Below are 11057 nucleotides of genomic sequence, written 5' to 3' on the forward strand. Positions count from 1 at the left end.
CATCTCAGAGTTTATTAAACTGCAGGTCCCTGTCCCCATAGCTTCTGATTTAGCAGTGGACCTGAATTTTTAACAAAAATTTAAGGTAATACAGATGCAAATGATATAAGGACTTTAACAAAGACTGCTACTTGTTATAGGGTGCTATGGATACTTCTAGAAAGGTCTGTGATAGGGCCAGGATTTAATATGAAGGATCAAAAGACCCTAAGCCTTCAGTTTAAAAAGGAGAGAACTGAAACAGACCAAGGGAGAGATGTTAAGGGTTGATCTAGCAAGGGAAGAATGGGGAATAACAAACAATCCAGAGGGACCTCAAAGGTAGAATCAAGGTGACTGGATGAGTTTTGGGGAAGAAAGAATAAAAAATACCAAGACAAGACAAATCTATATATTTCAACCAAAACAAAGCAATCAAGCCAGATATTTTTCTTCAGATCAGAGCTCAAAGGAATGGGGAACAAGGGCAGTGGGAAGCATGAAGGAAGTAAGAAAACTGGCTTCCCGGGATGCACTTTTTGACTGTTTGGACTGCACAACCCTGAAAGTTGGCCAGCACATGTGAAGTGTAACCCAATGCATTTTACTTAACCTCTCTGAGCACCAGGTTTTTCATCGGTCAAGTGAGGGGATTAAGTTTTATGTACTTTAAGGTCCTTTCCTACAATCTTTAAGTCCTGAGGTAAACCCTTCCTATAGTAGTGGTTGCAAACACATAAGCATTTTTTACAAAGCTATCTGCAAGTCCTATTCTCAAAAGTCCTCTAGCCAAGAAGGTTCTAATGTATCACTCTGAGTGACCTTCATTATCCTCAAAAGATAAGAAAAGATAAGATTTTTTCCACCTCCCTGATCAAAAACAAAACAGAACAAAACAACAAACAAAATACTCCTAAAGTCTGAGACAAAATGTGGGTTGAAAGAGATTCCTATCTTCCTGCTTAGTTTATTATTTTTTCTTTCTTTCTTTTCACATTGCCCTTAAGGAAAGTTTGGCACAGGCTCCAGAATCAGATTATCAAGAAGCAGCACAAATTTAAGAGTCTTTCTCTGCCCAGGCCCTTGAAGTCTTTCTGAGGCAACCACCTGCTTTGATGCTGAGAGGCCAGCATTCTCATTAAGTTTTATGGTTTTCAGTCAAACAAGCTTCATCGCTCTAAACCCGTAGCCGGTCCCATAGTCCAGTAATAGGGCATATGATGAAAACATTCAGTGTTTTAAAAACTTCAAAACATGAGATGTGCTTCCACTGCTATGTACCTCCTTGATTTCTAGCAAAGGTAGGTGGATGGGTTCTGCATGTCATTGCCTTGTAGTTTATTTTTAAATAACAATTTGAGTCTAGGAGAGGGATGGTGCTTGTGAACAGGTGAGTGATCTCTGCCAGAGAGTAGAATGATATTATTTTAAGAATGGTATTTTTAAGGATTGGCTTCGAGGAAAGTTTTAGCCTGGAAATTTTTAACATGGAGGAGGGAGATACCAGAGGCCAAGTATGTCTTCGGTTCTTTGGAAGGAAAAATACTCATACCAATCTCTCCCTCCCGGCCCTAGGGCTGAAATGCATTAAAGAAGAGAAATCAGAGAGGAACTGTCTCTGCAGTTGGTACTATGATCACACATGCTAAGCAGTGAGTAAGTGTGGGAGGAGGTGAAAATGTCAGCAGAAGAGATGGACGAGGTTCAAAAAGTGCTTTCTCCTGCTTCAGGGTTATTATAGTCTGCTTCCCTCTTTGCCGGAATCCATGTTCCCTTTCATTCTGTTAAGAATACAGAGTGTATCTGAACCTCCAGTAATTTTATTAGGAGGGAGGGAGGGAAGGAAGGGAAGGAAGGAAGGAAGGTGGGAGGGAGGAAGAAAGGAAGGAGAAAGAGATTGAGAGGGGGAGAGGGAGAACTTATTTTTGATAATCCTCTTTCTTAGTGGGAAAAATAACATACAAAATTCAAATATAAGAGCAACTATAAGAAGGTACATGATGATTCAAAGAAGAAAATTCTGCATGGTGATGAGATCTTTTAACAAAAACATAATTAAATTTTAAATACAGGGGATCTCTATGGGGCTTGAAAGAAAAGAAAAATTAAGAGACATGATTTAATCTAGCTTTCCGTGGAATTTTCCAGGATGCCAAAACCAGATCTGAGGAAGAGGTGGGGGACGATGTTTACTCCCACTTTCCCGTCCATAATCCTGGGATGTTATTTTTTTATTTTATTTTATTTTTTGGTCCTGAGATCCCATATCCAATATAGTGCATGTGTGGTTGTCTGCATTTTCTGTGCCACCTAGCTGATGAATTTCCCAAATCTGGATGAAGTACATTGGAGTCCATTAAACTGTAGCTGTTCACATTCCCAGCCTTTTCCATAAGGCTATACAATTTTAAAGAAAAAGAAAAGATGGTATCATTTCATCCTCTTCAAAATGAAGGGAGAACTGAAGAGGCATGTTTTGGCCTCTCTGTTAACCATTAGTAGAGCTGGGTAGAGAAATAGGTCTTACGATTCTTGCTCCAGACTCTTTCGCATTATAGCTCCTTCTACCAGCTTCCATCTTATTATTGATTCCTTCCTAACTTCGTGGAAGCAGTGAGCACTGCAGGTATCTAAGATGTCATAGTTCTGTTTGATAACACCTGGCTTGTGTCTGACTAATCAATGAGATAAAATTGCCTCAGAGCAAAGAAGGAGCTAAGCTTATCTTATGCAACAGTACGTTTTCATGGTATTTAAATACACTCTAATCTATAATGTGCATGGCAGACCTGGCAGACTGTAACTAAATTGAAGTGGTTTTTAGATCCTCCAGGTCAACTCTATATAAACTTATGAAAGTCTACTTAAAGCAGGTGTTAATGCACAGTAAAATTATCATGAAAAAAATTTTTTCTTAAGCTTGTGGCTTAATTTCAAATTTCAGACCCTTCTCTCCACTCTTCCTATTTCTTAAGCACTTTCCAAATGACCATTTTGGACCTTCTTGATTGCATTGCAGAAGCCAAGGTCATGATTTCTGAGAGTTAATCTCATAATCACTTAAGTAACTCAAGCCTTTGACATACTATATCTGACCCCATTCATCAGAATTTCTATTGTTCCATTAGCATCCTAAAACCCATGTATCTAGCATGTGTGTCAACCTAGTATCACACCATTTGAAGGACAGATCCAAGAGCTAAATTCTCAAATGCCTGAGCATATTGGATCCTTGCAACACCCTGATTTAATTTACCTATAACTTCCTTCTTAGGTAGTCATGTTATCTTATAAACATCAAGTGTTAACATCAGAAGAAAATATAGCAGCATATATCATAGTGGTTAGAAAAAAAACCCAAAACACCTAATGACGCAAGTGAGGAAACTAAGGCATAGTTAGATTAAGTGACTTTCCCCAAATTGTTATTACTATTATTTGCAAAGATGTCTCTAATAAGTTGGGTATCCTTGATAACACCCAATACAATCTTCAGTTTACCAAAATAATAACCATGTTGGTAGAAGCAAGTGCAACATTACTCAGTACTTCTTTCCCCTAATTTTCATTTAAAGATAAACTTAGAATGGGAAAAAGCATTTTCCCATTGCCAGTTTTTTAAATGTCACAATCTTTCATGTCATTTTTGTCTTCTTTTATTCTTACCAGAACTTTAATGATCATATGATTCCACAAGCATCTCCCAAATTAACCTTGAGTTTCTTGTCTGTCGTCATCTAACAGAAAAGTTTATCACGAGCTGTTGGAAAAAGGTCACAGTTCAGTTATTCCTCTAGAAACTTTACTTCTAAGTTGAGTTGTGAGCTTTTGCAGGGCCCATAAAACATGTCTTTCACATTTATTACTATCCCTTGCCACAGAAAGCGAATCCTAGTATTTTCACTTAGAAATTCCACACACCCCCTTATTTTTAGTCTCCTATCATAACCAAACTCTACAGGTTATACTATATCCATCACTGCAAGGATGTAACTGTAATTAAGTAATAGAATTCTAATTAAGCAATTATGTGTGTTCTTATCATTTTCAGAAAAAAAAAGTAGTTCACGTCAGGATTTTTTTTTTTTAAGCTTTTCAACAACCTGCTGTATTTAAGCAGTTCTTTCTTCTTGCTTTTGGAGTCAGGTACCTCTCTTCTAATTATTATTTTTGTTCCTCATTTAATCTAAAACTCTGTCTAGGCAATTTGCAATATTAATTTCTCATAAGCAATCAGTCTGCTTTCCTACATTTGATTTTGCATCCTCCAATTTCTGATACGCCTTTCCGCTCTTCTTCAATTAGGTTTATAGTTATTGAGACGACTAAAATCCACTCTACCAACTGACAAAACAATTATTCACCCTTTCCACCCTGTTTAAAATGCATTAAATTTCTGTCCACAACTGGAATTATAATGCATTTTCTAGCTTCTTATAGAAAACATCAAACCATTTCTGATGATTTCCTTTTCATCAAGCACAACTGCCTCAACCCCAATTAGCAAGACAAATTTCTCAGTCATGTATTCCTCCTCTGATGAAGAAATTATGACTTGGTTTCTGGGATGTTGACTCACACAACTTTCACTGAAGCATATTTGCTCTGAATTACTTCTCTTTCTCATTTCTCCTTATCTTAAAATTCCTCTTTCATGCAACACCCAACCCCTCATGTTTTTGGAAAAGCATCACCAAGTATATTTGCTTTATTACACCATAATTTTTAAGTCAAGTTTTTTTTTTTTTAGTATTTTGCACTTAGCATTGTGGAAGTACTCACAGACTTTCCCCCGAAATAGCTTACCATCAAACTGGGAGGTCAGATTTCAAAAGGTAAACATATTTGTTTATTTCTTCAGTGTTTAGTGATCACCTTCTAAAGCCTCATTTTATTTGGAGCCATTTGATTTATCAATTTTTATAAGGTCTGAATCCGGCCTCTTAGTGAGCTTGTAATCTAAGAGTAAGGTGGTTTATTGTATGGGCCTTAGAGGAGTACTGCCTAGGACTTGGTTTTTGTCTGACCTTGTGCAAGTAAGTCACATTCTGTCCCTCTGCTTCCTCATTACCTCATTTATAAAATAGAGCTATAAAAGTATCTCATGAGGTATTTGTGAGGTTTAAATGAGATACTTAATATACCTTTAGGAGAATTAAGGATTAGAGCTGATAAGCATGAATATGGCTGGCACTGAGATATTTTACACATACTGTTTAATCTTCATAATAAACAAGTAGGGTGATCATTATTCTCTGTGATTTCTTTTTCTCTCTAAGGAGATGGCTCAGGAAAGCTAAGTAATTTGTCTGAGGCTTCATCCTATTAGTACATTGAACAAAGTTTCAAAATAATTCAGTCTGATTCTATAACCTGTTTTAGGGCAACAGCAGGGAGAGAGTTGAATAAAGGTGGAAAAAATAAGTTTTGTTTTAAACTCATTCATTTATTTGTTCAACAAATTGACATGGAGGAGGTATTGAAGCTTTGGAAATGGACATGCTCATTGAGAAAAGTAATGAGGGGAGCCAGGAGGAGACTCATTCATTTTTTTATTCTAAAAAGTATGTACTGAACACTGAGCTGCATTCCCAGTGTGTGCTGGCTGCTGGACAACAAACAAGAAAATCTATTTTGTGCCTAAAAAACCTGCAGAGAGATTCCTCTGCTGCTATGGAACGCAGGACAGATGCTCAAGAGAAAGATTAGGAGCCATTCACACAGAGGAGGTATAGAAGATTTGGGAACGTACATGCCCATCGGAGAAGGTAACTAGAAGAGAGGCAGGAAGAGAATGGAACCCCTGAACCTCGAGAAGTACCTATGTTAAGAAATAAGGGCAAGGAGAGAAGACAGGGGAGAGGTCATAAGGGAAGGGAAGGGATGTACCCCAGAGTCTAGGGCAGGAACCTAATGACAGGTAAGACCACAGGAGGGGACAGCTTGATAGGGGGCCTTATGGCTGGAGAGGAAGAGGTAGATGCTTGAAAGTAGATACTTGGGCTGCTACCGCATATCAGAGACACCAAGCCTGCTGACACATCAGTCAAATTTTTAAGGGATTGTGATGTGGCTAGAGGATTATTCTCATGTGAGGCAACTAGGACAAAGACCCAGATCAAGCTTAGGCCAGAACCATGACCCTCCCAAGACAGGTTCCACCATCTGACTTTGCTTATTTAGAATCAAGTCCTAGGAATTTTTTTTCCATAGGCCTCTTAAAGACCTGAGGAGCAAGCTAGCAGGACCCTTCTTCCAGACAGACTAGGGCAATCCCTACTGCAATGTCCTGTGTAGGGTGGGGCCCCTGAAGGCTTCTGAACCAGATGGGCACATGGGTCCCTCCTCCCAGGGAGAACCGGCAAAGTTCACCGTCTGTTTTGCCAGATACAAATCTTTCTCTTTGTAAGTTTGACCTGGCCGAGCCATTTCTTCTAGTAGTTGCGATGAAATTGTTGTGAACGACACAGCATTCCAGCGCAGGCACAATGGAAGAGTGGAGAGAGTTAAGGATCTAGAGTTAGACAAATCTGCACTCCAATCCTGGGTCCAGCATTTCTGACGAATTGTACAACCTCTTTGTATGTGAGTTTTTTGTATAATGAGAGAGGATAACAAAGGGTTATTTTGACAATTTAAAATGGCGTATATCAACCTAGAAGCACAAAGAGGGGATGCTCCCCAAAACAGAAGCATTTTAAATAGTATGGCATATATTATGAAAAACAGTAACAATTATTATAAAAGACATGGGAGATCTGAGAAAGGATAAGGATCTGAGAAAAGGTGATAGAGGCAACTCTGAAAGAGCAATGGTTCCAAGAACTCAGATAGCAAGAGGTTAAGGAAAAAGTGGATAGTGAAGAGATAGAAGAAGTCTTTTTTTTTTTTTTTTTTTTTGAGGAAAGTTGGCAATGGTCAGAAGGAGAGATAGACTATTTGGACTATGGATGGAAGAAGTCTAATGCTGAAGGGAAATTTCTAACTCCTGATCATAACTATGAAATCAAAACAAATGTGAAAATCAGTTCTAATCTAGCTGGGAATACAGATGCTTTTGAAAAATTAATTTTCTCATAGGAAACCACTAATGGAGTTTTAGGGGGACGTTAGGAGAGAGAAATTGAAAATGCTGGAAAGATAATAGCTTCTATAGCATGTTGTTTATTCTTCCTTTATAGCCTTTATTTATTTTTGCATTGTTTCAGCTCTTGGGCCTCATTTTATTCATGCCATAGCAGGCTGGAGGGGAACTATTAAGAAATGCAGTTAATAACAGCGATGGACATTAAAATGATGCTGGACTCTAAGCCCTCACTTGAAAAAATAGCTGGGATGCCTACCCCTCAACTCCTTCCTCCCTATGGCAGAATTCCAAGTGATGTGCATTCTCTGAGACAGCCTTTCCAATCTTCCTGGGACCACCATGGGTGCTATTCTTTGATCCGCTTCCATTAATCTTACATTTGTCTGCCAGGGAAAACTATTCATACTCATAGTCTCAGACGTTGACCCTGACACCCTTGCTAAGGTGCTTCCCTCACTTGGAACAGGGGTGGGAGTGAGGAGTTGGGCAGGAGCAGGGCGAGGTGCACCTCTTTTCTTACTCTGGCACATAAATCATAGTCAAAGAATTTGGAACATGCCCCGCTCCCTACAAAAAAAAAGAGCAAGAGAGAGGAAATAGTACAGAGAACAACTGAGTAACCTTCAAAGCATCTCTTATATCTCAAAACAATTAATTAGAGACCATATTCTTTCCTGCTTTCAAAACTCAGAACATATTTTCTGTCAAATCAGATCACAGTCTAAGAAAATGTTCCTTTTTCTTGGTTGAATGTCTTAAACTCAGCACACTAGGGTCTCACCATCATTTCCAAAGCCGTCTTTATATTTTATTCAAGATGCCCACTACAACCTCATAAAAATATACACCCAATGCTCGATCTCCCCAGCATACCAGAATTTCCAACCTGGATGTGCAAATTGGACCCAAATCGGATGCTTCATTATTGTTTCTCTTGGTTCCTTCTGAGCAGAGGTCTTCTCCTATTCATTAGAGTATCCCTCCTAGTGCTTGGAGAGTGGCTTGGACATAGGCACAAAATACAGGTTGGCTGAATAAATGAGCAAATAAATTGGTATAGAGCATCACAGTGGGGTCAGCCCTAAACAGTATGAGAGTCTTCTCTAATGTTGAGGCAGGATGGAAGGAAGAAGGGAGATGAGGACCCTATGGTGAAAGACGGAGAAAAGGGAAAACGAGAACCCCCCAAGTTTAGCACCCTTTTTTAGAATTCAGGTAGTGCCAGACTGAATGGAATCAAAGACCAAAACATAAACATAAATAATCGCTTCAATGATTAAGTAAGCACGTAGCCTATTTATACCATTCCCGTGGGTCTTTAGGAAGAGACATTCCTCAGCCCATTTTCTCCAGTCCTTGCTCTGTCTTAGAAGGCTTTATTTTTTGGCCTAATGATTCTCTTTTAGCATAACACACACTACCATGTCTAATACAGTTGTCAGAAGGTCTTTCTCCATGTTTCATGAACTGGAGCAAATGGTTCCCTCTATGGCCCACCCGCACTGATGCTTACAGGTGTTGAAGGTTGCCAGATAGTTCTATTTCTTTTAGGACAAGGAAATTTATAGACATGTGAATAAAGTTTCAGTTTACATAGATATGACCATATGTCCTGATCTACCTTGCTATCAAATATTAAATACAAAACTAAGGAATTTTAAACATACTTTTATAAGTTCAAGTATACCTTATCAGTTTGGAAATATTTTTAGCTGTGATGCATAACAATTATATTATTGTCTCAGATTGCTAATTTTAAAGAAATGTGTCACTATTTATTAGTTTCCTTTTCACAATTTTCACCTTTTTAAAAATATCTTTTCATAGGTTTCATAGGCTGGGATGCCAAGGGTATTGTTGTCATACAACTTCAAGTGTATGATAATATCTATTTTTCTTTAAGGTTTCTAATATGTGCCATCCAACAGCATGCTTTCAACATCATAGATGTATTGGACATAAGAACAACTATCACTTGCCACATAAAACATTTCTCTAATCTCTAAAACGTGGCCAAACATGTAGATGTTACTAAAGAAGTCAAGGGAATTTTGGCTACTTTCCCCTTTGCAAACAACAAATAAAATTACATTGTACAATTAATACACAAAATCTATTCTGTTAAAACCACCAACCACAGTGATCAGATCTACTCCAAAAATATGATGCTATATTTGGGTCTCTTTGATTCATAAATCGTTTTCCTTTCTACTGTCTAAATCTTATTTTATGAGTCATGGTTTTAAAAATGGATAGTATTAAAGACAAAAGTTGAATGTCTTACTATATTTTTAATTTAAAAATTTTTTTCATTTTAACAGTTTTTAATGAAAGTTGTATATACGATTATTTCTGCATCTTCTCAATTGTTTCTCCCTTATATTTGCCCTTTTCCTTTCCTACTTGGCAAGATTTGGCTTTAGGCTCAAGGATCTTTTTTTGGTCTTTGTCCAGTTTAGTGATAACCACCTTGCTGGGGTGAATGCGTGCACACTCAGTTGTGCCATTAACCTTCTCCCGCTGCTGTTGCTCAGTGTAGATGACATATTTCTTTCTGGAAACCTGGACTACTTTGCTAATTTGCTGCCCTTTGTAGCACCCTCACACAACTTGAACTTCATCCTTTCGGATGGGCATGAATGGAACATTGTCCTTCTGCCTCAGCTCTTTGGAAAGAGGAGAAAACATAATCTTCCTGCGAATGTGGGAAGTGCACTGACATGCCTTTTACGGTTCTTGCCTCAGTCAGAAATCACAAAGGGATTGAATTTCATTTTGGCTGCTGGCACTTCAGTGATCTTCCTGTATTTTTTATACTGCACAGTTTGTCTAATAGAGAAGCTATGGGAGTAATGTATATACTTGTAAAGTCCATGTTCTTTAAGTACATATATACAAGTTTCCATTGATACCAGGTGACGTAGGCCCCATGGGTTCATGTCCAATCCATTTGTCAGTGTGGAAGAACTGAGCTAGAGCTGGGCTGATTGGGATGAAGAAAATATTCTCTACATATCTTTTGTGCATTTGCTTAAAATGGATCCCCTTAGTTATCTCACATAGCAAATACTCACCTAATCATGCTTTAGTTTATAAGGCTCAGAAGAAGTAACACTTGATCAAAAACCCATGGCTCAGGCTTCCCTGGTGGCACAGTGGTTGAGAGTCCGCTTGCTGATGCAGGGGACACGGGTTCGTGCCCCGGTCTGGGAGGATCCCACGTGCTGCGGAGTGGCTGGGCCCGTGAGCCATGGCCGCTGAGCCTGCGCGTCCGGAGCCTGTGCTCCGCGGCGGGAGAGGCCACAGCAGTGAGAGGCCCGCGTACCGCAAAAAAAAAAAAAAAAAACAAAAAAAACAAAATTCTGTTCAAATAAACAGCACAAACAATCTGATCTTAGATAATTTCATTTTGAAATGACTGAGGGCAGGGCATTGAGGGAGAGCTGGAGGAAAACAATGTGCTCTATTTGGACCAGGCCAGGGGCTTTTTAAGACTGGCAAGTCTTGATCACTACACTGATTTTGGCCCATTTGGCTGGGATGCCTTCCTAGGTAACGTGCCCCAGGAACCTGCTCTGTTTCCCCATCTTCATGACAAGCTTCCTGATGCTGGTGTTTTGGTGCAATTTTGTCCTCTGCACTTAGGTGACATTTTTTTCCAGACTTCTTTCTCTAAATTCCTCTGTGATCATGTACATACCACACACACGTTTCTCTCTATGAGCATCCTTTCCACTGAACTAGGTCCCTGTTTAAAAAAAAAAAGCATCCAAAAGGTCAAGCTTGACACAACAGATTACACGGTCTTAGAGGCAGACAGTCTGTGTTCTGAAACCTGTGGCCCTCTCTATCCTGGTTACCGAGAGAACCTCGACGAGTCCTGGAAGTCTTCTTGCTCTTTGCTCCCTGAACCGAGAGCAAGCTCTGTTTCCAAAGTCACCTCTCCCGATTCCGTTGACACCACAAGCTCAGAAAACCCTCCTGTGCTGTC

At 39.1% G+C, this 11057-nt stretch overlaps 1 pseudogene; it reads right to left on the minus strand.

The window, feature by feature from the left end:
* Positions 1 to 6895: 6895 nt before the first annotated feature.
* On the minus strand, positions 6896 to 9928 carry LOC149747753 (large ribosomal subunit protein uL24 pseudogene; annotated as a pseudogene).
* Between the last annotated feature and the right edge of the window lie 1129 nt (positions 9929 to 11057).

The sequence above is a fragment of the Delphinapterus leucas genome, chromosome 13 (assembly GCF_059928025.1).
Source record: "Delphinapterus leucas isolate spDelLeu-1000000601 "Yukka" chromosome 13, BTC_Dleu_Yukka2, whole genome shotgun sequence".
NCBI classification, from domain to species: Eukaryota; Metazoa; Chordata; class Mammalia; order Artiodactyla; family Monodontidae; genus Delphinapterus; species Delphinapterus leucas.